The sequence below is a fragment of the Notamacropus eugenii genome, chromosome 1, assembly GCF_028372415.1.
Source record: "Notamacropus eugenii isolate mMacEug1 chromosome 1, mMacEug1.pri_v2, whole genome shotgun sequence".
NCBI lineage: Eukaryota > Metazoa > Chordata > Mammalia > Diprotodontia > Macropodidae > Notamacropus > Notamacropus eugenii.
In genome coordinates this window covers 293,600,586-293,624,088 of record NC_092872.1, presented here as the reverse complement: position 1 = coordinate 293,624,088, position 23,503 = coordinate 293,600,586, and the positions used below count along the sequence as shown (strand labels likewise).

At 38.6% G+C, this 23,503-nt stretch overlaps 1 protein-coding gene and 1 long non-coding RNA gene across 5 annotated transcripts in view; one reads left to right on the top strand and one right to left on the bottom strand.

Moving 5' to 3' along the window:
- The window catches only part of LOC140517727 (uncharacterized), a 30,411-nt gene extending 11,432 nt beyond the window's left edge, over positions 1-18,979 (top strand). Inside the window, exons 3-5 of one of the 2 annotated variants that reach the window (XR_011971737.1) lie at positions 14,962-15,056; positions 17,233-17,378; positions 18,728-18,979. This is a non-coding gene — a long non-coding RNA (uncharacterized lncRNA). The remainder of the gene's footprint in view (positions 1-14,961; positions 15,057-17,232; positions 17,379-18,727) is intronic. The other variant, XR_011971736.1, reaches the window with a different exon arrangement.
- The window catches only part of ZFYVE1 (zinc finger FYVE-type containing 1), a 61,090-nt gene that overhangs the window by 30,388 nt on the left and 7,199 nt on the right, over positions 1-23,503 (bottom strand). The gene's annotated exons all lie outside the window — the stretch shown is intronic.

Sequence of the window (23,503 nt, the reverse complement as noted above, 5' to 3'; positions counted from 1 at the left end):
AATAAATACTTGTTGACTGATGAACTTTCTAAAAATGTAAACAAAAAACAGGATCAGCTCCCAGAGGGAGTAAGACACATAACTGAGGTCCATCAAAGAACTCCAGGAAAAACAGGTTTTAAAAAAGCCTGTTGTTTCACCATTCAGTTCTCCTCTTTAGCCAATACCAAAGATAGATAGGACATGGAAACTAGCAACTAACAGTACCCTTCTACCAAAAGGTACTAGCAGTTTCTGTAGTCAATCCTGATGTGGTACCACTATCAGAACAAATGGACACGTCCTCTAAGAAAGCATGTGCTGAAATAGACCAAAGTAATGCATTCTTCTTATTCATAGTATATAAAGGCCTCTAGAAGCAGTATGCCTTCACATGGCAAGGGGAGCAGTACACATTTACTGTGCTTCCTCAATGGCATCTGAACACCCAAATCAGTCATAACTTGGTCTATAAAAACATGGCTAGGTGAGGTACAGTTCATATATCACACTGAGTTGTCAGACATTACATCAATAACCTGATGATTAGTCAAGGAACAGTCTGCAGTTAAAAAACTCAGATCCAGTGATCTGTCTTAAGGGACCAAAGGTAGACTGTTAACCCAGAGTCACAAGTGACAAGATGCAGAACATAGACGTCAGCATGAGTGAGGTATTCTCACCAAATAAGCGGCTGCATCATACTCCACTGACTAAATAAAAAACAAAACAAACTCTCAATGGTTGGTTGACTTGAGTTCTGGCAACAGCATATTTGTCAGCTCCTAATAAAGCCCATTTACTGAATAACTATGAAAGCCACATTCTTTCAGTGGTGACTGTCTGAGGAACAATTAACAGCTGACATTTTATATAGTATTTTAAAAGTTTGCAAAGCACTTTATGTACATAATCTCCCTTAAGCTTTAAAACAACCTTACGTAGAAGGTACAACAGATTTTTCATATGAGCAAACTGAAGCTCAAGGTCACATTAGTTGCCTAGGGTTACACACCTAGTAAATGTCAGAGACAAGATTTGAATCCAGGACTTCCTGATTGCAAATCAATGACTCTATTCCTGATACACAATAATTTTCAGCAAGTTACAGACTACAATTCAGACAGTCTTGTCTGTAGGTTCGTGTCCAGATGAAGGTACAGCATTGAAGGGCTCCATGTTTAAGCAGGATTTAATGTGGCTCTGGCAGTCCCTCGCTGGGAACAGACAAAAGTGACCAATGAGTTTCTGAGGGCAGGACAATGCCAGAGGCCATGGGGTAGTACGCATCATTTAAGAAGCAACTGATAAAGAGATCAAAGAAAGGGGAAAATGACCCATATGTACAAAAATATTTATAGTAGCTCTCTTCCGTGCCAAAGAACTGAAAACTGAGGCATCCCCATCTATTGGGGAATGGCTAAACTTGTTGAGATATGTGAATGTGATGGAATGTTATTGTGCTGAAGAAATTATAAAGAATATGTATGCTAGGTATAATATTTCTTGGCTTCTCAATGAGTGAGAGATGGGTGGAGGAAGGGAGAGAATTTGGAACCAAAAATAAAAATAAGGAAAAAAAGTTTTTAAAAAATTATGAAACGAATGGTTTTATTGAAAGCTGGGAAGACTTGTATAAAATGATGCAGTGAACAAAACAGATCCAGGATAACAATTTATACTATAAAAACATTATAAAGACAAACAACTTTAAAAGATTTGGGAACACTTATCAACACGATGACCAACTACAATTTCAGACAACTAGTGATGATGATATATGCTACTCACCTCCTGTCAAAAAGGTGATGAACTCAAAGTGCAGATTGAGACATACATTTTCTTGGACACAGACAAAGTGAGGATTTTGTTTTGCTTGACTATATGTATTTGTTACTAGAGTTTTATTTTTATTTCTTTTGCATTGGGGAAGAAGGTAGGAGGGAGAAAAGTCAAATTTTCATCAATTAAAAAATTATTTTAAATAAAAATGTATAAAGGCAACTGGTAGTTTGTTATTGGGTCCTGAGGGTGTCCAAAAGGTTAAATGATAACACTATAGTTAACTATGAAGCCACAGTTGCCAATTATGGATTGAATAATGGCAGATCCTTCATCGCATAGAAGAGGCAGTATACAACCACACTATTATCAAATGATAGTAGTATATTAGTTATTTGGCTATTCCTGGCCTCGACAGGACAGAAAACTGCACAGTAATGATTCTTTGGCTGACCCCAACACAAACCCTACAGATAGATTACTGAGAGTAGTTCAGTGAACTGATATGAGAGAAATGGGGACAATTTAGGGTTCACAGATGCCTCTGCCCAATATGCCAGGGCCACTCAGAAATGGTGAGCTACCATCCTCTAGTCAGTCATTTCAAGATTCAAGATGGAGAAGAAAGGAAATTGTCCCTACAGGTTTACCTCAATGTTGTTCATCTGGTAGTTAGGACATACCAAGTTCTAAGACCTAAGAGGCAATATATACTGATACATGAACTGAACTCAGCTAACTGATCCGAGAAGGGCAGGCTCAAGGACATAAACGGAAGATAAATATGAGCCATGACTTTCGGGGAGGATCTTCTTTGGTTATCCTACCTAAACCAAACTCCTAGAAAAAGCTAGCAACTAGCAACCTCCACTTCCTCTACCCATTTTTCAACCCTTTGCAATCTGCTTTCTAACCTTATCACTTGACTGAGACTGCCCTTTCCAAATCTACCAGTCATCTGTGAATTGCAAATCTGATGGTCTTTTCTCAGGCCTCATCCTTCTCCACCTAATTGCTTCATGTGCCACTGCTGAGGAGCCTCACCACCTAGATAATCTTTTCTCTCTGCGCTTTCACACTAGGAAGGAAGGAAATAAGCATTTCTTTAAGCACCTACTATGTGCCAGGCACAACAATAAGCATTTTACAAATCTTATCTCATTTGAGCCCCACAATTACCCTGGGAGGGAGATACTATTATTATCGAGCAAACTGAGGCTGACAGAGTAAGTGACTTGCCCAGGGTCACACATCTAGTAAACGTCTGAGGCTGGGATCGAACTCAGGTCTTTCTGACTTCAGGTCCAGCACTCTAGCCACTGCACACATCTGCCTCTGTCCTGGTTCTCCTCCTACTTGTCTAGCCACTTCTCAGTATACTCTGCTGGGTCAGCATCATCTAGATCACAGCCCCTGACTGTGGATCATAGGCTTCTTAGTCTTTTCTGTCTACATTCTTTCTCAAGACCTCATCAGGTCCCTGTAATGATAATTTAAATGGAAAGATCTTTCCCATCCATTTAATAGGTCCATGTGACCTGCTTGAGTCACATAGAAGGCTGAGTCAAATGAAGACTATAGTGGGAGGAGCTTGCTGAACAGGTGGAACAGGAAGGGGTGGAAAAGGAAGAGGTGGAGCTGGAGCAAAGCTAAGAGGAAGTAAGACAGAGCTATGAAGGACAGAGGAAGCAGCAACTAGTGTGAGAAAAGGGCATTTTGTTTAGAGGAGCCTGTTTGTGAGAAGGCCTGAGAATGTGTATAGACTTTTTAGTTATGATGATAGATTTTTTTTGTTGCTATGATGGATTTGGTTTTCTGGTGTTGGGATATGGCTTTCTGGTGTCTGAATAAATGTTTTGGTTCTGTCTTCCATTTGGAGAGTCTGTTATATTTTGCGATTCAGAACTGAGCTGGCACATTCATACCCACTGTAGACACTATGGGTTTAGATTATTTCTGTTATGACTCCCAGATCTATCAGAATATCCAGCCCACTCTCTCCCTTGGGGTTTAATTCTATATCCTAAATTGAATGTCCCAGAGACATTTCCAATTAACTCGTCCAAAACAGATTTCGTTTTCTCCACCACCACCTGCCATCCTGACCCAGGCCACACCCACCTCCTCTTCCAAAAACTTCCTTATTTCTATTAAAGGCACCATCATCGAGCCTCCCTTGGAATTATGAATTTTTTCATTCTGTCCATATACTGATCAGTTGGGAAATCCTGCATTTATACTTCCACAACCTAATAACAGCCAGCACTTCTATAACACTTTAATGTTTGTAAAGTACTTTACAAATATCCCATTTTATTCTTACAGCAGCTCTGGAAGACGGGTGCTACATTTTTCACATCTGATCCCTTCTCTCTACTGATATACCTACCACCTCAGTTCAGGCTCTCATCACCTATCATAACAATTACTGCAATAGCTTAATGAACCTACCTACCTCAAATCTCTCTCCACTCCAATTCATCCTCATACTGCTACCAAAGTGATTTTCCTTAGACACAAATCCAACCATGTCACTGTCGTACTCAATCTACTCCAATGGCTTCCTCTATTGCCTCTAGAATCAAATATAAACTGCCTGGTTTAGCTTTTAAAGCCCTTTACATGACCCAAATCTATCTTTCCAGCCTCACTGAACATCAGTCCCCTCCTGCACTGAGTAATGGAGCCAAACTGTCTTTTTCTCCATTCCTCAAATACATTCCATTTCCTATCTCTGGGTCTTTCTGATGGAATTCCAGCCACTGCCCCTAGCTAGCCACTGCCCCCACACCCAATATCTCAACATCCTCATATACCTCACTGCCTCACTAGAACAGAAGGTGTGCCTATGTTCTCAACCACAATAGCTCATCCATCTAGTCCCAGATAGGACCACAATAACCAGTCAATAAGAAAGGAGCACCAACAGGATATTCAGCAGGATGTTTAACCACTATATCACAACCTAAATGGATGCCCGCACAATAATAGCAAAGAACTGTCCTAAGGTATATAATAATATCATTAACATACATTAATATCCCCCACAGTGGGTTTCTCTAGAATGCATACATTCTGGGTAACTTCATGTGCAGTTCCAACAAGGCTAAGACCACTCCCCATATCAACAAACCCCTCCTGTATTTTAATATTCATATACTCTGTAATGATGTAATTGCATCTTTTGCTCTATAAAAATCCCTGTCATGCTTTGCTAAACTGCTGGTTCCTTTAAGGAACCTTGTCCATTTGCTGAGAACGTAGTCCTCAAAAAATGTCTTTCCTTAAGTTGGAGATGGTCTGAGTCTGTTAATTCTTTCAAGATGACCCTACGATACACCTTCCTCAACATTTTCACTTACCATCCCCCCAATGCCTGGAATGAATTTCATCTTCATTTCCATTTCATACAACCTCTCCCTTCAAGTTACAGCTCAAACATCACCTTTAACATTAAACCCTTCTTGAACCTCCATTTCCTGGTGCCTTACCTCTGAAACTGCCTTGTATTTATCAACTTTGTATTTATTCAGTAGATAATTACAAATGTATTTGTCTCCTCCATTAGAATATAAGCTCCTTGGGAACAGCAATTGTATTTTGTGTTGAATAATGAACACTGAATTTTTGTCCTTACCACCTAGCACAGTGTTGGGCACATAAAAGGTGCTTAATAAGTACTTACTTGAATGAGTGGTGGTGGCATATCCCATTTAACCATTTGTGGCCCTCATTAGTGTCCCCTAAAAATGCCCCAATGAAGAAAAGCAGCACAACAAAAAAGGGTAACAGACTTATACAACCTAAAACAGAAGCAACTAGAGCAGACTGCCCAGACTTCTAGATCCAATGGACCCCATGAACAGATCAGACCCCAGAACAGATCAGAAAATGAAGGAAGGTATAGAATACCAAATTACAGCATGCCAGGTATGGCAATATCCTCCAAGAATAGCCTTATGTCATCTTCCATTGTGGGGAAGGAGGGAGAAGAGAGTGCTAAATTCGGGGAACTCATGATATAAAGGAAATAACGCTAAATTTGTAGTCAGAAGAATCTGAGTTTACTTCTGGTTTTCTATGTGACCTGGGGCAAGTCTGATTTCAGTTTCCTCAACTATCAAGGGGTATGGATTAGATGATCTCTAAGGTCCCTTTATAATACTAAGACACCTCAGAATTCGGTTGTGCATTTCCAAACCACCAAGCATTGGCAAAAATAAGGGCTAAAAGAGCACCTACTAAATACCATGGAACTCCACAGCTTCCAATCAGTGATCCCATCTTACCACTATGTAAGTTCAAGAGTAGACCTGGGAACATGTAATAAAAAGAGCTTTTCAAACACTGAATCACCCTCAAACAGGTAGCACTCTGGAATGCTATAAAGGTCCATTCAAGACTCAAAAATTTTAGACCTTTCAGAAAAACCAAGACTTACAAGGCTGAGAAGGTGTATCACAGGCAGCAGTTTATGCTCTGAATCATATGATTCATGTCTCCTTTTGGTCAGAGGGCATGCATCTTGGAATCAAGGGGTGGAGAAGTCAACATGTCAACAAGCACTGTGCTGAGGACTGGAGAGACAAAGAAAAGGAAAGACTTCCGCCTTCTTGGAGCTCACAATCTAACTGGGAAGACAACATGCAAACAACTATGCATAAATAAAACTGGAGGTAATATCAAGAGGAAGGCACTTAGCATTAAGGGTGGCCAGAGAAGGCTTCTTGTAGAAGGTAGGTCTTAGCTGGGACTTCAGAGATGCCAGGAAATCCAGGAGATAGAGATGATGAGGCAAAGCATGCCAGGTATGGGGCACAACCAGTAAAAATGTATATATCAGGAGATAGAGTTGTCTTGTGGAAAGGACAGCCAGGAAGTCAGGCAGTATCACTGGGTTGTAGGTTATGTGGAGGGGTAGTAAAGTATGAAAAAACTGGAAAGGTAAGAAGGCGCTATGTTATGAAGGTCTTTAAAAGTCAAACAGAGGCTTTCCTATTTGATCCTGGAGTACTAAGGTGTTACTGGAGTTTATTAAGTGGGGTGGTGACATGGTTAGAACTACATTTTAGGAAGATCACTTTGAAAGTTGAGACTGAAATGGGAGGGCAAACTGCCTGAAAAAGTACTGAGATGTGAAGGGAGAGTAGGTAGCAAAAAAGGGGAAGGTGAAGAAGTGGAAGAGGAAGTAGTTTAGGGAAAGGGGAAGGCATAAGGAGAGATGAAGTGATTAAGGCCTAAGGACAGATGGAGTGATTATGAGCAGGCAGAAGAATGTCAGTTTTTTTTCTGGTAGACTTGGAATTTCATAATAACACAAGAACTTATTAAAAAAAAAAAAATCCCAATGGTGGTTTTCTAAGGCAAAACGCCTTCCACACTCAGAGAAAGAAATATGGAAGTCATTCACAAAATGTAGCAGATCATGTTTGTGTGTGTGTGTGGTTTTGTGTATCATGTTTTGATTTGTTATATGATTTCTTCCCTTTATTTTAGTTCGACTACATAGCATGACTATAGTGAAAATGTACTCAATAGGAAAGTATATGTAGAACCTATACAGAATTGTATGCAGTCGTGGGGAGGGAGGGGGGTAGTGGGGGGTAGGTGGGGGGGGATAAAATCTTAATTTTATGGCAGTGATTGTAAAACATTAAAAAATAATAATAATAAAATTAAATTAAAAAAAAAAAAGAATGTCAGAGTTGTTAATCATAGAAGTAGAACCCTTGAGGTGATGGCAAGACCACGTCTCCTTTGCGTGGCTGAGGTGTGCAGGTGGTCCTGGTCCCTAAAGTGATTGGAGGAGATTTTGTAAACATTAGCGAGCTATGTAAATACTAGTTGCTATTATGTCGAAGGCAGTTAGTGGATGATGTGCTGGGCCTGGAGTCAGGAAGATGCAAGCTCAAATCTGGCCTTAGACATTTACTAGTTGTGTTACCCTAGGCAAGTCACATAAGCCTGTCTGCCTCAGTTTCCTTATCTGCAAAAGGAGCTGGCAAAGGAAATGGCAAACCACTCCGGTATCTTTGCCAAGAAAATCTCAAATAGGGTCATAAGGAGTCAGACACAACTGAAATGACTGAACAACAAATTATTGTATGGGTATAAATGCAAAATTTGCCAGATGATTAGATACGTGCACTGAGTAAGAATGAGAAATGCATAACTTTAAGGTTATGAATTTGGAAGGCTGTAAAAATGGTGGAGGCTTTTAACAGAAATGTCAATGGGTTGAGGTGGGCAGAGCTTGCCATGGAACCAGGAAGTTCTGAATCTGAGGCCCATCATTACTATGCAACCCTGGGCAAGTCACTTAATCTCTGAGGACTAAAGGAAGTTCTTGAAGACTTAACATCACAGAGAAGGTACCAAGCTGAACTGGTAGGAGTTTCCTGTTCTGGGACTTCTCTGTATCAATTAAAATCACAGGTCCGATGCTCATCCCAGTCCTTAAACCCATGCCTGCTGTGGCCATCATCCTAGAAAGTTCCCTATTTTGTAGTGACTTCCTAAGAGAGAGGGAGAGGGAGAGGGAGAGGGAGGGAGAGAGAGAGAGGAGAAATTCTAGACCACAAGTTGGAATGGTACTTACACAGTCTTTACTGTTTGGAGGCTGGGAAAATGATCAGGAGAAAATGTTAACACTCTTAAGTAACAAACTGGAGACTATTAGCCCAGTATTATTTTAAATTCCAGTGGTATTCTGACAATGCCAACTCATTACATTTAGATACTAAATATCAAAGTTTAACTTCCATGAGATATTAACATCATTATAAAATGCATCAACACTCTCCCTATGAAATGTCCTTTTAGGAGCAAAGGCCCAAAACAAATTCAGAGAATGCCAAGATGGAATCGTTACTATGTGACTGTTACTGTGGCAATCCAGGACTGAGACACACAAAAGATTGGGAATGTTTTATACCTTGGGAGGGGAACACAGCAGCATCTGGGATCTTTTAGTTAGCACTGTGTTAAAGCTTGGAAAATTATGTTACTATTGTTGACATTGTTATATACATAAACTGTATATTTGTGTATATCAGCGCATTAGGTGCTCTGCTATACACAAAGTAGAAGACACAGACAAAGGAGAAGGCAGGCACATACCAACTGCAAATACCTACAATGCCTATGTATAATGATGGGGCAAAAAAAAGGGAAAATATGAAGGCTAGCTTTGCCTATAGTACTGAAGTATTTTTAGAATGCTAAGTTATGTTGTGTTTAATATCCAAGGTTAATTTGGTATTGCTGCATTTATAATATATATTTTTGACGTTATACAAAGTTTGATATGTGATAAGCAATGCATGAAACATGATAGGTAAAACTGTAAGATTTGAAAAGATAATAAATATATGTATATATGTGCTATGAGAACCTAAATAAAAATCAATAATCCAATATAGCCCCAGATTACAGAAGATCTTGAGAAGCAGATAATGGTCACGGTTGTCTATCAATGATGTTATTTATTGTTTATTCCTCCTCCTTCCTGATCTATATCAGGTTTACTGTCTTCTTGCCCTTAATACTAAGGGGCTTCAATATGCAAGCAGATTTTCCATCAAACACCCTAACATCCCAATGCATCAATCTCCTCAAATCCCATTAAGGTCCATGACCATCTACAACACCTCAGCCACACAAAGTGTTAGTACTGCCATCATCCACATTTCTACGATTAAAAAACACTGCCGTTCTTCTACTTGATCATAATCACTCCATCTCTCCCTATGTCTTAATCAATCATTCCATCCCCCTTATGACTTACCCTTCCCCTGAACTACTACGTCACTGTCGTTGTCTCCTTCTCCTTCCTCTTTGTTACCTACACTCCCTCCACATCTCAGTACTTTCTCAGGCAATTTACCACTGTTCTGACTTCACCTTCCTCCCTTCCCAGTCTGGACCTTGTCATTAACCAATTCAATTCCATGACATATTCTGCTCTTGACTCTCTGGCCCATCACCCCTCAAGCCTTGATAAACCCCATGCCAGATTATTTCCACCATCCAGCTCCACTGCTCCTATTCACATACTGTTGGAACAGATGGAAAAAATCGTTCAGCTGAGATAAGTCGATCTACCCCAAATTTTTTCTCTAACCTCAATCAGACCCCCCCTCTTGAAAGAAGGTAGTGCTTTTACTCCTTCCTAATAGATTCCTCACCCCACTTCCCACAGAAGCTTCCAAACCTTCTGGACAGTGCACCATACTGCTATACCTACACAGCATTAGGAATAGAGCTGATAGAGGTATATGGTAAATAGTGGAAGCAGCATAGGACAGAGTGAAAAACACTGGCTCTGGAATCTGAGGACCCAAGTTCAAATCCTACCTCTGCTGACTACTACTACATGTATCACCTTGGGCAAGTCTCTTAACCTTCCTGGGTCTCAGTTTTTTCATTTTTAAAATGATCTCTTAAGTTCCTTCCAGTTATAGGTCTATGATCCTATGCTCCTAAACATAACCAAAACCATCTTTTCTACCTAGAATTGCAAATAGGACTGCAAGTAGGACTAAGATTACATGAAAAAAAATAATGGTAAAGAATTCTGAAAAGTTAAAAGCTCTATACAAATGCAAGGTATTTCATATACAATGTCGTGGTCCTAATTTATCTTTTACCATCATTCTTATAAAAACTTGTCTCTTTTTAATGCAAATTAAAACCATATAAAAACACTCCAAATCACTTAGAAGAGAAATGCAAATTAAAACGACTTAGAAACATCACTTCACACTTAAATGGGCAAGACAGTAAAAAATGAGACTAGCTAGTCCTGGAGGGGTTGTGGGAAGACAAGTACACTAATTCTCAATTGGTCCAACCATTCTGGAAAACAATTTAGAGTTATGCAAGAAAAGTTACTAAACTATTCACATCCTTAGACCCAGTGATAACACTATTAGGCATATACCGTCGCCGCCCCCCCCCCCACACACACACACAAAGTCAATGATAGAAAGGTCCCACATAACACCAAAATATTGATATCAGCACTTTTTGGTGTAGGAAAAAACTGCCAACATAACAGGAGTTCATCCATCTAGGAATAGGTGAACAAATGATGGCATATTAATGCCATGAAATATCACTGTGATATAAAGAATGATAAATATAAGGAATGAGGAAAATTGGGAAAGATGCATGTGAACTGAAAAGAAAGCAATACGTATACTTGCCTAAGGATAATACGAGTGACCATAAGGCAAAAGATGATGTAATTCAGGTCAAATATAATGGCCAACTGACTAGTCCAGATAACACAGATTAAAAGAAAACTTCCTTCTTTTTGTTAGTGGTAAACTGTAAGAAGTTTATAAGGACATGTGCTATCAGTAGTGACAGCTAGACTGCTTTGCTTGATTTTTTTTTTTTAAATCAAAAGGTACTAAAGGGAGTTTTATTGTGAAGCAGTTGATGTGTCAAAACAAAATATACAATCAATAAATTCATCGAGATCTGGCCTTTTATCCTTAAGCCGAAGAAGAGAAATAGTCCTGGATGGTAGGACTGGTTCTTTGACTAGGTCTGAGAAAGGTGGAGAAAAGATAAGATAAGTCATCAAAAGCATACATGTCTAAAGGCTATGAAAAATCAAGTTAAAAAAAAGATACATGCTATCATCACTGGAAATAATTCTGCAAATCACTAATAATAAAAACGCAAATTAAAGCAAGTTGGAGGTTTCATCTAACTGGCAAAGAGGATGAAAGAATTAAATGATAAATGTTGGAAAGGATGTGATAAGACAGATATACTAATGCACTGCTGTAGCTGTGAAATGATCTAACTGTTCTAGGAAGCAACTTGGAATTATGATTTTTTTAAAAAGTCACTGAAATATACCTATCTACTTTGAACCAATGATACCATCTACCAGGTATAAATTGTAAGGAATTAAAAGATAGGAGGAAAAAAAAGATCTCATATACATATGAAAAATATTTATAAGCAGTACTTTTTGCAACATCAAAGAACTGGAAATAAAACAGACAGCCATCCATTTTGGATAGCTTTAAAAATTTTGCTATATGCTTGTGCTGTATTTGCAACTTAAGAAATGACAAATTAAGAAAAACTTGGAAAGACGTATAACTGATAAAGGGTGGAGTAAGAAGAATGAGTAAGGAGAATAACATACATGATGGCCACATTAAAGGAGAACACAACACTGGAAGATTCCAGAATGCTTAAGTCTGCCAGGTTAGGCAGAGTTGGTGGTATGGAATTAGGCATATATTTTCAGATATGGCTAATATGTTGATCTGTTTTGTTCAGGTATATTTATTTGTTACAAAGAAGAATTCTACTGTGGGGCTAGAAGGGTCTACTGGGTAGTGACAGTGATATAGGGGGAAAAATAGAACAATAAAATATTTTTTTAAAAAGATAAGAGTTCCTTTAGGGATGGAGGGAAGTTTTATTTGCTCTGACTGCATTTCAGTGGTCTTACTTCGCATCACTTTTAAGAGAAAGACAATTCCATACTCATTAACTTAACTAATAACTATTTATATCTACATAGTGCATATATATGGTCTCATTTAATCCTCCCAACTCTTGAGGACTAGAATATATCACTAGAAATATCATGCCCATTTTACAGATTAGGAAACTGACACTCGGAGAAGTAATTTGCTCAAGGTCATGCAGCTAATCATAACAGCAGCATATAGTTATATGTATAGTTAGCATATAAAGAATTTGTAAGTTTAAAAAGTTCTTGTCCCCTTCAACCCAGCAATACCCCTTCTAGGATTATATCTCAAAGAGATCATAAAAATGGGAAAAGGACCTAGATGGACAAAAATATTTACAGCAGCTCTTTGGTGGCCAAGAAATTAAGGGGATGCCCATCAACTGGAGAATAGCTGAACAAGTTGGGGTATATGAATGTAATGGAATACTATAGTGCTATAAGAAATGATGAACAGAAGGAGTTCAGAGAGGCCTGGAATGACTTTATATGAACTGATGCTGAGTGAAATGAGAAGAACCAGGAGAACATTGTACACAGCAACAACCACAGTGTTCGAGGACTGTTTCTGATAGACTTTGCCCTTCACAGCAATGCAAGGACCTAAAACATTTCCAAAGGATGCATGATGCAAAATGCCATCCACATCCAGAGAAAGAATTATGGAGTCGAATGAAGAATGAAACTGATTATCCTCTCTTTTGTTATGTTTTGTTTTGGTTTTTCTCATGGTTTCTCCCATTCATTTTAATTCTTCCATGCAACATGACTAATATGAAAATGTGTTTAATAAGATTATGTGTATGTGTAGAACCCACATAAGACTTCATGCCATATTGGGGAAGGATGTGGGATGTTCAAAACTTATAGAAGTAATTGTTGAAAACTGAAAACAAATAAATCAATTTAAAAAAATAAAAAGTTCTTGTCAGCCTACCTCTTGAAGGCCATTCCTTATGAGGAATAGCCCACTCCCTCCTCAGGCACCACTTTTCACTTTTGGAAAGCTGTTAGAAATTTTCTCCTTACATGACAATCCATGGGCTAGATGTGCAAATATCTACCATTTTTAAACAAAGTAGGTGCACATACAGGTTAAATTACTTGTTCAGCTATTAGGTAACAGATCCAGGTCTTTACGCAGGGTCTTCTGTCTCCAAGTCCAGACTTCTTTAACACTATACCACACTGCCATCTTCTTTTACAAGCATGTTAGTTCAATACTGCCTGCTCTGGATGGTCATTCTTTACCATCACAGTACAATGAAGTGAGGAAACATGGGAAAGGAAAAGCAGCACTCTATCCCATCACTATCCATCATCTCTAACTGGGCTCCCATCTCCAGTCAGACTCAGACTTCTGAATTTCTTTATCTCAACTGCTTCTAGCCCTTCCACAGGTTTACTTAATACAACTGTCCCTGACCACCACCTTGCCAGTGCTGAGAATTTAGAGAAAGTTCGTGTTCGGAGAAATATCTAGCTATTAACCTGCAGACAAAAACTGGCAAAACAGACATTATAAGAACCCCCCACGTGAAGCCTTTCCAAGGGCCTTCTTCTTTACTTGTCCTGATGATAGTAATCAGCTACATTTAGATAGTGCTTTTTAAGAGTTATCTCATTTTGAGCTAGGTACTACTATCGTTGTCACCATTTTACAAATGAGGAAAGTGAAGCGTGCCCCTGTACAGCCTTTTTTTTGGGGGATAGGGTGTCTGAGAAAAATTTAAGGGTTGGGGAAGGAGCTGATTTGAACTGTACTAGGAGAAAACATCAAGGCAATATCCTGAACTGAGTAATTCAGTCATTATAGTTTTTACTTCAGTCACTCTCCACAAAATCTTTCTTCAGGTTCTCCATGGAAGCAGCTAATTCACATTAATTATAATCACCATAGACCTAGAAGTACAGAAGTTTGTCCTTGAGGCAGTGAAAAAAAAAAAACAAAACAGCCAGCGTCTTTCACCAGAACAATCACAATGCTATGAGAAGTCAAGCCTATTACCAAGGATAACGGCTATCCACAGTTTGATCCAATCTCCAACCTCTGAGTCAATTCATGATTATTTCTATATTTCTCCCCCTTCTTACGTTGAGGAGTAAAGTTTTAGCGGATTCGTTTCAGTGTCTCCTGAAGATGGATTCCAATAACTTTCACCAGTGCTTGAACTGTTTTACTTTCTTGTGAACTTGAAACTACAGTAAGAAATGAAAGGTTCTGAACCCAGAGAGGCCAGCCAGAAGACACTACAGCACCACCTCTATGGAGATGACTCCCAGTCTTTCTATCCAGTCCTAGTTTCCGTAATACTCAGTTAATATTTTTCCATTCTTACCAGGTCAGAGGTAGCAGCTAGGTGATGCAATGCATAAAGCACTAAGCCTAGAGTCAGGGAAACCCAAGTTCAAATACAGCCTCAGACAGTTACTAGCTGTGTGACCCTAGGCAAAGGACTTAACCCTGTTTGCTTCAGTTTCCTCATCTGTAAAATGAGCTGGAGAAGGAAGTGGCAAACCACTATAATATCTTTGCCAAGAAAATACCAAAACGGGTCATAAAGGGTCGGACAGGACTAAAAATAACTAAACAACAACCACCACAACCAGATCTAGGAGTAAGACCAAAGACTTAGAGTTGGAAGGGTCCCTATAGATTATCTAATCCAATCCTCTTATCCCCCCTCCACCCCTAGGATCACCTGAAATCTATCACTACCAACAGTGACTGAGGTTCTGATACTCTACACTTCTTCAACTCACCTTTCCCTTCTGAATGGAAGACTGGAGGGTAAAGTACTAAACTCCTCTCAAAGCCTTCTTTAATAGAAGGATCACAACCTTCTGGGTACTATCATTTTCTATCAGCTGCTCTGTTTGACTTCAAATCCAGGGAATAACATGCCCCCACGCCAGTCACTCAAGTCCCTCACCCCCTTTTCAGCTTCCTTTTTTGTGTTGTGTTCCCCCATCAGATTGTAAGCAGCTTGAGAGCAGGAGCTGTTCTTTTTTTTTTCTTATTTGTATCCCCAGAACTTAGTTACTGACACAGAGTAGGCACTTAAAGGTTTACTGAACAGATTTTGATTGAAATTTTATAAATCAAGAAACTGATGCCCAGAGAGATGAAGTGATCTGTCCACAGTAACCAAGCTAGTGAGAAATAAGGATATAAACTCAGGTTCTCTAAGCCCAAACCTAGTGTTAAGTGGATAAAATTCAACATTCTCAAACACCAGTTCAGAGAGAAAATTTCAAGTCAGTTAACCAGGAGAGAAGCAGTCTGTTTTGTATGTGGGGTCACAACCACCATGAGCATCACAGGACCATAGAGTTAGAGCTGGAAGGGACCAACCCCTACATTTTAGAGATGAAGAATTGAGACTCAGAAAGGTTAATAAATGACTTGTCCAGGATCACACAGCTACTAAGTGTCCAAGATGTGATTTGAATCCAGGTCTTCCTAACACCAAGATCAACACTATCCACTACATCATGCTGCATTGTGGGTTTCATTTCATTATCATAGGCTAAGGGAATTGAAGTTCCTTTAGAAAGACTTCCAATGCCTTATCGTGGAATAAGACAGCAAAATTCCAAAGCTGAGACTGTCTTTTATTCCACCCCTTTCTGACCATACAGTCACAGCAGCTTCCATTTACCTTAACCTCCAGATGCAGAATTAAACCAGTTCCTGCTCTTGTCAAGAAACACTTTCTGCATGCGTGAATGTGTGTATGTATGTGTGTGTGTGTCCACATATAGGTTTTCAATATCCCCAGCTCTGATACAAATACCTTTGTTACACTTGTTTGCAGACTCTAGTTCTAACCCTGTTCCCCTGACTTCTTAGCTCACCAGTCTCCTTATCCTAGTTCCTAATTCCTGCTACCTAATCTGACTCCCTATTTGTTCTCTCACCCTGGCAGACCTCTGGATGTTCTCTTCGCAGCTTCTGCAGCCTGCTGTCATGTCTGGATATTGGCCCTGCCTGTTCCCCTTGGATCTGAGAACTTCAACTGATTAACTATGTGCTTGCCCCTCCACACCTGAACATGACTTAGGATCACAGAATTTAGAGACAGAAAGCACCTTAAGGGTCTAGTTCATTTCACTCATATAACAGATAATAAAACTGAGGCCCAGAAAGTTTAAGTGACTTATCAAAATCACACAAGTAGCAAGCAGCAAAGGTCTTTTAGATTTAATTTAGGATTCTTTCCCTATACACTATGCTAACCTGATCAAAGTCATCTGCATTATATTTGTGTTGCATCTGCCCTAGCATGAAAAATTCTAGGAGACAGAAACAAACATGAAAAATGGGGCAAGTCTCCCACTTCTCCTCTACCTGCACTTTTATTGCAGGAGGGAAGGAGGGAGGGAAGGAGAGAAAGAAGGAAGGAAGAAAAATTCTTGAGTTTTAATCAGAGGGTTAAAAGTACTTTAGATTATCTAAATTCTTCATCTTGCTTTTAGGCAAAGCTTCACCTAAATCATGTCAAAGAGATGAAAAGGCATTCTTGTTTGAAAGGCCAAAATATTACTGAAATGAAACTCCTTTAATAATTCTTACTATAAAGAAGTCCCTCTTATCTCAAATATATTTTCCCAATGCAATATTTAAAATTGTAATTGTATGCATGTGATTGGGGTAGAGTGGGCAGTGCATACACACATACATACACACACACACACATACACACACACTTATATACACATTTTCACAGGTAAACACAAACATTTCTCAGCCAATTGTTTTCTCAAGACCTGTGGACTAAAGAGAAACACAAGAAGTACATCAAACATGTTTATCCAAGGGGCGAAAGTTCACTTTCTTCCACTCTAATATTCCCCAAAACATTCCATTATTTGAGAGGATAGGAATTCCCTTCCAATATTTCATTTAATTACTACTGGCCACATTCTCTCATATACTACTCACAATATTTCTCTTCCTCTGGTAGGAAAGAACTAAGCATCTTGATGAGATGAACCACAGGGCAGTGTCTTTGAAGGACTTTATTTTTAGAATGGTGATTCAGTTTCTTCGACCACACCTAACTCACCCTATTCCATTCTCCATTTATATATGAAGAATGAGTTTTTCAAGGTAAGGTTCAACTTCAGGACTAGCTGGGAACCTCCCAGAGGTAAATAATAAAATAGATATAATATTCTCACAAATCTCTTCTAAAAAACTTTATAGACAGTTATCTAGCCTACAGTTTTGGAAGGCCATAGACCCTCCATGCTTTTCCCAATTGTAAACAAGAAAATCTAGCACAGGCTTTAGATAGTTAATGTTAAGACTATCAGGCTTGAAGTCAGGATACTTAGGGTTTTTTCTTAACTCCAAAGATCATGTGACCTATGCAACTTATTTTAATTCCCTGTTATCTCAAATTCTCTATCAGTTAAAAAGGAGATAACCCCTATTCTTTTTCCTGCTTTCAAATACCATTAGGGTAATATCAAGCAAAATCAGTTTTATGCTTTTCAAAAGAAAGGTGCCATAGAAAACCAAGGGAACATTATCATTACCTGGTCTTTTTACCTTTAAATGACACTTCAACCCAGATACTTAATTCAATTTAACAAGTATAATAAGCACCTACACGTACCAGACATTGAGAATACAAATTAAAAAACAAAACAATTCTTGCCTCAAGAACATTAAAATATACTGGGGGGGAGGGGTGGCGCGAAGGGGAAGAAAACAACACATAAACAGATAAGTAAATATAAATTAATACAAAGTAATTTTTTTGTTGGGGGGGACAATGGGATCAAGAAAGGCATACTGTATGTAGGAAGTAAGGACTTGAGCTTAGCTAAGCTGGAACTAAGGACTCAAAGAAAAGGAGGTAAGAAGGAGAAGCATCTGACGTTTGAGAGACAGTCTTAAAAAGGCACAGAGATAGGAGGCAGAAAGGCACAGAGATAGGAGGCGGAAAGTCGTGTACAGGGAACAAGCAGCAGGCCAGTTTGGCTGGAACAGAGTGTATGAGGGGGAGTAATGTGAAATAAGTCTAGAAAGACAGGTTGGAGAGAGGCTTCGAAGGGCTTTAAATACCAGATAAGTTTGTATTTTATTCTAGAGGCTAGGGAAAGCCACTGAAGTTTCTTAAGCACATGATCAGACCCTATGTAACTGACAAAAGGTTCTTAACTAGTGAAATGATAAAACTGCCTGGTTAAGATTTTCAGATCTCTCTAAGGCTACATTATGAAATCAATTCAATTATCTGTAATAATAATGGAGAACAGTGTCATGGATAATTCAAATGAGCAGATAAAATCCTTTATGTCTGGCTCTGGAATGTAAAAATTTTTCCCCCAAAGCAGTGGCAGATTTACCTTGCCAAGTATTTTGTTTAAATCAACGTTCCAATTAATTTATACCTTTAAGGTACATATCAAATGGACAAAAGCTAACCTAAGATTAAAATTCTATTGCAGATAATCCAAATATTGATAAGAGTTGGTTGGATCAGGACCTTTATTTTCTTCAAGAAGGAAAATGACAATGTAGACATGAAATGACTAATAAGACAGAAGAAGGAAGAAGAGGGGCAGAGGCTCTGGTTTGAGAATCTCATATCTTGCTCCCACACTCATAACCTGAGGCAAGCTACTCACCTACACCGAAAAATAAGACCATATTGCCCACTATTTCTCAGACGATTCAGTAATAAAGCAGTTATTCTTTTTATATTCTAGATTTTCTTTAAGAACCTGATTCTCAAGTTATATGATAGAGATTGTAGAACATGGAAAATAAATAAAATTTTTTTAAAAAAGAACCTGATTCTCAATCTCAGCTCTGCAGCTTAATTACCTGTATGATTGCAGCAAATGATTTAAACTCTCTGGGCCTCAGTTCCTAATCTGTAAAACAAAGAGGCTGGACTAGATTACCTCCACACCTCTTCTGGACCTAAATCTCTGATACACAACAGTTCTGTAAAGTCAATTAAAAGTAGATTATAATGCAATAGGCCAATGGAGTTGAGGTTTCCTTATATGCCAGTGTTAAGTTCTCAGTTCTTTTGTGTCTGGAATCAGATTCCTTGAGAAGCTGATGACTGTAGTCCAACCCTATGGAGAAGGAAATACACACACACACACACACACACACACACACACACACACACACACACACACACACACACACACACACACACACACACACTCTCTCTCTCTCTCTCTCTCTCTCTCTCTCTCTCTCTCTCTCTCTCTCTCTCTCTCTCTCTCCAGCAATAACCAGACAGCAGAATCATCCTCTAGTGAAGTCAAGACAAGCTGAAGATTGAGTGATGAAAAATGAGCTAATATACATATATCTGTGGAGCTCCATTCAAGTGGCAGTACAAAATAGCCAAACAAACTTTAATCAGTACTCAAAAGTCACTGAAGGAGGAGGCGTAAAAAAATAAAATAAAATAAATCAAGACATTCTTCCTAATCCCCATGGAAACATATTTTCCTGCTTTAGGTTCATTCCCTCTGCACTCTCTAATTTTTTCCCCCAAAGTGCTTTTCATTTTTCCTCAGCTAAGACTTAACATGTCCTTATTTCAACTCCTCCTGTTAGGACTCCTTATCTAATTTTCTCCTACCTTAGATATATCAAGACAAAATCAGTTAGGATTTCTAACCTAGGCTTCAGTAATTTTATAAGAAGTTTCTAAGGCTAAAATAAATTGCCCAGAAAGTTCAGTACTGGAAGCCAAGTTCTCAAAAGAGCCTCCAGGTCAAAGTCAATGGTAGCACGGCAAGTAGACCCATCTACACGGAAAACATTCAGGGCCAACTTAATAAACACCCATCTGTTACAGTATTTTATGGCTCAAAGCATCTATTATAGACATAACACCCACAGAATCCCCTTTTCCTAGTCACATTAATCCCTTATACAAATTCAGAAGATCAACATTTTCAAAAGAGTGATTGACTAGAAAGAAGTTAATCAAGTTGAGCAAAACAAACTAGAAGGAACAGCAAGGTGGCCCACTGAGAAGCTGGGTCAGAGGAGCTCCTATACTACATATGTCAACTTTTAAATGGACCCTATACAGAGAGGCTACCTAAGGAAGCTGATGAAAATCCTGTCCTAATAATTCTGGCACTAATACCTAAATGACAAAGTCTAAGACATTTCAAGTATTACTGAGCACAGATTGAAGACATATAAGAGGGGGTTTAACTGAGAAGTTTTTGCACAACCAAACCCAATGCAACCAAAATCCGGAGGGATATAGTAAATTGGGAAAGAATTTTTACAACTAAGCTTGGGGATAAAGGCCTCATTTCTAGAATATATAGAGAACTGACTCATATGTATAATCATACAAGTCATTCCCCAATTGATAAATGGTCAAAGGATATGAACAGGCAATTTTCAGAGAAAGAAATTAAAGATATCTATAATCATATGAAAAAATGCTCTAAATCACTATTGATTAGAGAGATGCAAATCAAAACAACTCTGAGGTACCACATCACACCTATAAGATTGGCAAACATGACAGAACAAGAAAATGATAAATGCTGGAGAGGATGTGGGAGAGTTGGAACACTAATTCATTGTTGGTGGAGCTGCGAGCGCATCCAACCATTCTGGAGAGCAATTTGGAACTATGCCCAAAGGGCTACAAAAATGTGCATACCCTTTGACCCAGCAATATCGCTACTAGGACTGTATCCCCAAGAGATCATAAAAATGGGAAAGGGTCCCACATGTACAAAAATATTTATAGCAGCTCTTTTTGTGGTGGCCAAAAACTGGAAATCAGGGGGATGTCCATCAATTGGGGAATGGCTGAATAAATTATGGTATATGAATGTAATGGAGTACTACTGTGCCATAAGAAATGATGAACAAGAAGACTTCAGAGAGGCCTGGAAGGACTTATATGACCTGATGCTGAGTGAAAGGAGCAGAACCAGGAGAACTTTGTGCACAGCAATGACCACAGTGTGCGAGAGTTTTTTCTGGTAGACTTGGAATTTTGTAATAATGCAAAAACTTCTTATAAAAAAAAAAAAAATCCCAAAGGTGGTTCTCAAGGCAAAATGCCTTCCACACTCAGAGAAAGAAATATGGAAGTCATTCACAAAATGTAGCAGATCATGTTTGTGTATATGTATGTGTTTGTGTATCATGTTTTGATTTGTTATATGATTTCTTTCATTTATTTTAGTCTGACTACATAGCATGACTATAGTGAAAATATACTCAATAGGAAAGTATATGTAGAACCTATACAGAATTGTATGCAGTCGTGGGGAGGGAGGGGGGTAGTGGGGGGTAGGTGTGGGGGGGATAAAATCTCAATTGAATGGCAGTGATTGTTAAACATTAAAAAATAATAATAAAATAATAATAAAAAAAATAAAATAAAAATAAGAGGGGGTTTAAATGTCTTTCTGATTGTTGGATTCATATTCAATCTAACGTTTCTTTGTAATCATAGGCTCTGTCCACTCCTTAGATAACTAAAAGGGGCTTTCACTCAGTCTTTTTTTCCACAGGGAAACCATTAGGATGAAGGGGACAGAACCCAAAATGCTCTACACTATATCCGTGTGTGTGTGTATTTATCAGGTCCACTGTTTCACAAAAAAATTTTTAAAAAAACAAATAATGAATAAAGACCAACACAGTCCAAGAATGTAGCAGTGAAGAACTGGAAAGATTTTTTTTGGTGGTTCTTCGATAGGAACCAGCTAGACAAATGATAAGTTTCCAATGGGGACTATGCCATTGTTTTCAGCATCCTACTATCTACAGATCTTTCTCTGCTTTGCTGCCCCTAACATCCAATTTTGTTTCTGCTTCCATCTTTCTCCTTCCAATCTTATTCTGCATTAAGCCTGTGCTGTGTAATCCACTGTACTGACTCCTTCAGTACTGAGTTACCAATGATTTCTTCATTGCCAAATCCAGTGGTCTTTTCTCAGTCTTCATTCTTCTTGACCTCTCTGTAGTATTTGAATTGTTCCTCTCTGGCTTTTTACTAATACTGCTTTCTCTTATAACCTATCTAATAGTCTAAGTTTCCTTTGCCAGATCATCCTTCATAATAAACTATTACCATAATAAAACAACCCCTCACTAGGTTTACTACCAAGATTCTGATCTGGGTCTTCCTTTCTCTCTGTACTCTTTTTTGGTAACTTCATCAGCATCTGTGGGTTCAACTATCATCTCTACATAAGTGACTCCAACATATTCATCTATATTCCTAGCATCTCTACTGTAGATGATTAATAACAATGGTTCTAAGAGTCAGCATTTAGATAGTACTTTAAGGTTTCAAAGCACTTTCCACTTTCTATCTTTGATCTGATCCGCAGGACAACCCAGAGAAGTTATGTGCTATTACCATCCTCATTTTACAAATGAGGAAGATGAGACTGAGAAATGTTAAGTGACTTAGCCAGGGTCACACAGATAGGTCTTCCTGACTTCAGTTTCAGGGCTCTATTCACTGCCCTCCAGTATCTGAGGTAGCATTTGTGCTCACTTCATCCTAACTCCAAGTCTAACATGCTATCTATTGCTTGTTCCCTATGACTATGTATATTCTTTTCCGACATGAGGCTACAAATGCTCAATCTATTCTCAACAATGACTTTTTTTTAAAATTGGTCCATGTTTGTAGAACAAGGCAAATGCAGTACTGTCAGACTTGTTGACTAGTTTTCCCAAAATTGCTTCCCCAACCCTTGATTTTATTCTTTGATACCAAGGAATGCCTTCTGGGTAGAGATGGGGAAGTGAAATGTGTGGAAATGAAAGTAACACATCCACAGATCAACATTTCAAAGGGATGATTGACCAGAAAGAACTGAATCAAGTTGAGCAAGCAAACATGTTATATATTATATGTGTGATATATATTAAATATTTTTTATATTAGTCCTCTAAGACTCTCTCTTCATCAAACAAAATCCAAACAAGTAATAAAGAGTGTATCTGTGGCTTAATAATTTTCTCTGCCAAGGAACAGGGAAGAAAGATATATGCCAATAGCTTGAAGGAACTGGGGGGAGGGAGGATGCCAAACAGAGGTTTTATAAGGATGGGAGAAATGTGAAGATATTTACAGGCAGCAGATAAGATAGAAGACTAGAAATAAAGGATGATTTGGGGAGACTCAAAATGATGCATGGAAGATCTCTGTTAATCTAACTTAAATGAATAGCCATGTCATAAACAGCAAACAGGAA